Source organism: Asparagus officinalis, unplaced genomic scaffold (assembly GCF_001876935.1).
Source record: "Asparagus officinalis unplaced genomic scaffold, Aspof.V1 AsparagusV1_Un25, whole genome shotgun sequence".
Taxonomy (NCBI): Eukaryota; Viridiplantae; Streptophyta; class Magnoliopsida; order Asparagales; family Asparagaceae; genus Asparagus; species Asparagus officinalis.
In genome coordinates, this window is record NW_017972291.1 from 34,715 (window position 1) to 40,324 (window position 5,610).

General features: G+C 45.0%; 1 long non-coding RNA gene across 1 annotated transcript; it reads left to right on the plus strand.

Moving 5' to 3' along the window:
• The first annotated feature begins 1,771 nt into the window (after positions 1–1,771).
• Positions 1,772–2,162, plus strand: LOC109827108. The gene is made up of 3 exons (XR_002243336.1): positions 1,772–1,806; positions 1,893–2,075; positions 2,151–2,162. It is a non-coding gene; the product is annotated as an uncharacterized LOC109827108 (long non-coding RNA).
• Positions 2,163–5,610: the final 3,448 nt, after the last annotated feature.

The following is a 5,610-nucleotide window of genomic DNA, read 5'->3' on the forward strand; positions in this document are numbered from 1 at the left end:
TTGATGAGGAGAAGCCCAGAACTAATCGGACTGCTCTCGACGTAGGTTGTTTCCGCTGGTTGGTAAACATCCGTGTCGGGTATCTTGTTCTTCGGGTAAAGAACCGCTGTCATATTGAGCCTTACCTTCCCTGCCGTTTTGCTCGTCAGTTCGGCTATGACCAACTATATGTTGGGAATCCGAGCCGTGGTTTGAAGGTTGAGGGAGGGCTTATTGACGTTGTACGAGCATGGCTATGGACTATGGTGGGCTGCACCGGAGCCCACTTTGCTCTTCCTTCATATAGACGCCAGCCGATGATTACTTTCCTCAGTTGCAAGTGATTCCTTTCCGCCAATGAATCCATAGATGTGAGGAGTCTTTCAGAGTTACAGTCTGAGCACTCGGTCCAGATCGCTATGATGACTGCTCGTAAAGCCGAGCTTGCTCAGAGACAGAGGAAGAAGCATGCCAAACCTTCTTTCTCGAACAAAGATGATGAAGAGCTCCTTCCTACTGATGATGATGACGAGACTTCTGCGGAGGAATATGTGGATACAGATACTGACAAAGAAGAACTTGACGCAGGTTTGTCATGCTCTTTGATCTTCTTTCTCAATTTCCATTGGCATCAACGAAAGATGTTGTTCACTTAATGAAATGACCCTTATCATCTCAGGTAGGACAGTCGACGATCATGAGTCGCTTGCTTCTCGTTGTGCAAGATTCGGGCCTAGCGGCCAAGCTCCTACGCATGTTGAGACGCGTGGCAAGTCCATGCATGAGCGACCCGTTGGTTTTATGAGGGCTGGTACTCCGAAGAAGAAGAAGACTGTTCATAAACCACACGTCGGCCAGCGTCCCTATGGAGTGGATTTAGGTGACCTCGCCGATGGTGAGGAAGGTAACATTTTGTCATTTTCACTGTTTTAGGATGTCTCACCTTCTGGGATTCGTAATCATGTTTTATGTTCCAGGGTACTATGACGAGGACGAGCTTCCACCAGACCCCGTATTCACTGATTCGGATAACTTCGTGCAGCAAATGTGCGACGCCATTCGGGATGGTTCCCTCGGTATTGATATGAACATTGACACCGAGCAGGCTAATAGTGTCAAGCCCACCACTCCATGTCCAGGTATACCTAAATTCGATGATACCCTCCTCGAGTAGCATTTGGCGGAGTTAGAGGAATCATGATTCATTATTCTTTTGTGCCTCGCATTCTTTCAGATTTTCTAAATAACTCAAGCATGGATATTGGGGAACAAGGATATTCTGTTTCTGCTGCAGGTATTTCTGAGCTTTTCCTTCTTTCCCATCTTCTTGTATATATATCCAACACTTAAACTATTCTGCAGATCTCGTGATAGAAAAGCCAGCTGAGGATCAGATCTTTCATGATGTGGGCTTCGAGGAATAGAGGTGTGCCTCTGTACCAGGTTCCTCAGGACCCGACGCTGGATTATTAGCCGATATGTTGGCTGAGCAGGCCACCAGAAGAACCGTGGGACCGCCCTTTGAGGGTGATACATTCACAGGTATATGTCTGATTCTCTTCCATTTGCCCGGTCTTTTGTCTGACTAACGAAGGATTAATATTACAGCGCCAGTCATTGGGACTAACCCAATATCGATTCCCGGCATATCTAGCTTACCTCGGAGTGACGGACTTGCAGGTACGTATACGATTTAGGGACATCGTGCTCCTTTTTATTTATCTGACTTTTACTAATATATGGGTGCAATCATAGGACCAGCCACTGGGACTGATACTCTTATGACTCTTGGCATCCTCCGGATACCTGAGGATGATGGACCTACAGGTATGCAGATGACCTTATCATCCCGACCCTCCTTATTTGTCTAAATTTTCATTTTGACTAACAAAGAAGTGCAACTATAGGATCAGCCGTTATGCCTGATGCTACTACAGTTTCTGGGACTGATAGTTTGCCTGAGAGCGGTGTTTCCCCACCACAGCCGAGAGGTATGACCGATTTGCCTACAGGGGTTGATATACCCTCCATGACTACTCCTGCAGTTATTTCGGAACCTGTCGGATTTCAGCCTGAGGGGACCTCCGTTGGCATTGGTATGCTCAGAATTTGCCTTTAAATTTTCTTATCGTATTCGATAATCTCTTAGCTTTCCACACTGTTTCTTGTAGGATCTCGATCATCTATATATGAGCGTGTCTGCGCCCTCTTGGCTGATACCGATCCCGACAAAGACATTTTCCGTACAGACCTCGGTCTTTTTACCGTCTTTTATAACGGCATGATAGAGAAACTTCTTCATCGAGGATATGGTTTCGATCAGTTCAGGCGTTCCTTTTCTCATCACATGCCGATGTTCAGAGAAGAAGGGTATCCAGAGTTGGCCGATTCCTTCAGCGCCGATTTTGCTGTTCTGGAGTCGGAGATCCGAGAGTTGAAGGAGCTGAAGGCCAATGGGGAGGCTGGCACAGTGGCGTGACCTGAGATCTTCCATCGGCAGTGAGCTTCAGTCGCATGAGCGTTCAGTTGCGCAGCTGATGGCTACCGTGGCGAGGAGGGATACAGATAGGGCCGAGCTACTCCGCTCTTTGGATTCCGGCCATGAGGAAGTGGCTAGGTTGAAGGAGGCCTTGAAGCACGCCGAGGAGTCCATTACTATCGTTGCAGAAGACCTGGCTGGAGTAGAGCATTCTCGTGGACAGGCCCTCGAGAAGCTAGGATCTACACAGGAGAGATTGATGAAGCTGAAGAATGAAGCCATGAAGCAGAGTTATATAGATAGGCTTTCTAGTTTAGAGTCTCATGTTCTTAGCCGTCAGCTGCCTTCGGGCTAACGAGCTTTTTATTGTATTCCTTGACTTGATCTATTAATAGAGACTCCGTATTTGATTCCTTTATGGTATTTCTTTATTTATTTTGAACTCAGCTATGATAAGATTTACAGGATTTTTGGCAAACCCCCAGCCATCAATGGGTTTGATATGTCTTTACCGATTACCGTTTGAATCGGACTAGCATGTGAATTATTAAAACTCGTCTCACATGTAATGTTATGCTAAGAAAATCGCTTTTCTTAGACTTGATGCTATGATTTTGAATACATAGGCTTAACCATTTCTTATAGGGAAAAGGTACCCCGCGCCGCGTATTAGACGACGACTTATCCCTTCTTAGGCTTTGGGATAAAATTCCCCAGGTTTAAACCCTGGTGTCTTTTTCAATCGGCGAAAGACTAAACCGGTAATGCGTGTTAGGCATAGACTTTGGGATTTTTGGCAAACCCCCAGCCTCCAACGGGTTTGATGTGCATTTACCGATCACCGTTTGAATCGGGCTAGCATGCGGATTGTCTAAATCCGTTCCGCATGTAACGTTGTGCTAAGAGAGTGAATTCTCTAAGACTTTGTGCTATGACGCCGAATACATAGGCTTTACCATTTGTTACGGGAATAGGCTACCCGGCAACACGTGTTAGGTGTTGAATCGTCCCTACTTAGGCTTCGGGATAAAATTCCCCAAGTTTAGACCTTGGTGTCTTTTTCAATCGGTGAAAGACTAAACCGGCGACGCGTGTTAGGCGTAGACTTATCTCTATTTAGGAGTTGAGATAAAATTCCCCATGCTCGAAGTGCCCGGATTGGAAATTGGAAATTGTGTCCTTTATCAGAATAAAGACGGATTGGGAAACGGGAGAGAAAGAATTTTATATTCTATCCCCCGGGACTGAAGAGGAAGAATTTTATATTCTATCTACAGTCGGAAAGGAAACTCAAGGTAGGATCTCCATCCCCAGAATCCGAAAAGATGAAACTAAGAGTGGGATCTCCACTCCGAGAATCGGCAAAGTTCAAACGGCCCTAACTTTTATAGGATTGGTCATTTGAATCAAAAGAATCCCTCATTCATTGAGGAGAAAACCCAATTTCGACCCTAACTTTTATAGGTTTGGTGGAAAAAAGAACAAAGGCGGATTTTCGTTTATCGAAAAGGAATGACTCGGTCTTAGTCCTAACTATTTGTAGGCTTGACTAAGTGAGATCGGGAACAATCCTAACTTTTATAGGTTTGATTGTTCAAATTGAAAGTGGACCTCTCGTTTATGGAAGGAATCGAGAGAGGAATTTGGGTTTGGCCCTAACTTTTATAGGTTTGACCTGAAAGCAAAGAAAGTGGAATACAGGTAGCAAAGAAAGTGCCAACTCGTATTATCATTCAAAGGAAGACTTTAACGCTAGGTGATTAGGACCTAACATGTTGAGTCTGAGAAATGCCAATGACTGGCAGATGGAGATTTTGGTGGATCTACCGTCAATTGGTTTGATCAGCAGATGGTTTGGTGAGGAAAGATTAACCTATCAGAGGATTGGATCTCATCTCACAAAAGATAACTCATAAGAGTTAGAGAATTTTGATAATAAGAAGAAACATTCTGACATTCGGAGTCTTATTCATCAATACTATAATGATTGGGTTATCCCTAAGAATACCCCCATGTGGTATTCTTCTGGGAACTTCCCGATACATTGGTTATCCTGAAGATACTAAGGGTAGTATTTTTTCAGGAACTTGTCGTTTATCGGCATCATAAGCCGGTCACCGCCCTTGGTGACAAGGTAATATGTGCCACTCGAGTAGACTGTCTCTACTACGAATGGTCTCTCCCATTTGGGTTCAAATTTGCCCTTCTTCTTGGAGTTAAGGATCATAGGCCGCCTCTCAGCTAGAACCAAATCCCCTTCTTTGAAGCTTCGTTGTCGAACCTTTTTGTCGAAAGCTCGATGAAGCTTCGTTGTCGAACCTTTTTGTCGAAAGCTCGAGAGATTCTGGCTTGGTAGAATTCGATATGCTGCTGAGCTTCTAAACGCTTCTCGTCTAGTCTTTCAAGTTCTTCAAGGCGCTTCTGATGTTGCTCTTCGGTCGTCATTTGAGTTGCGAGGGCAATTCGAAGTGACGGGATTTGAATCTCCAACGGAAGAACAGCTTCACATCCGTATACCAGTGAATACGGGGTTGCTCCCGTTGGTGTACGCACTGTGGTCCGATAGGCCCATAGAGCCGCGCCAAGCTTGTCATCCCAGTCTCGTTTATTAGTTTTCACAAGTTTTGATAACAGCTTTATGATAGTCTTGTTGAAGGCTTCGGCCAATCCATTCGCTGTGGGATTATAAGCTGTCGAAGAGATGTCCTGAATTTTAAACTTTTCGCAAAACCTGATGAAGGCGTTGCTGACAAATTGAGGACCGTTGTCATGTACGCATGTATTTGACATGCGTCACACTTTCGGGCATACGCGATTGCATCACTCATCATGAAAGGCCAAAAATATCCCATTCTTCTGATGCGGTCATAAAGTTTGGGACCAGGTTGGTGTGCACCACACTCTCCTTCATGTGCTTCTCTAAGGACTTCCTTAGCTTCTTTAGTTGATAAGCAGCGTGCCAGCAATCCATCGTACCCCCTGCGGTATAGCGTTCGATTCTCCGTATTATAGTAGAATCTTGGTGCCCTTCGTCGGATTGACTCTCTTTCCTTCATATCCTCTGGTAGGATTCCATGCAAGACGTAATCGATGATGGGGAAACGCCAATCTCGGGGTTCAAACTCAATTTGAGTTGAGTGTGTTTCCTTAAT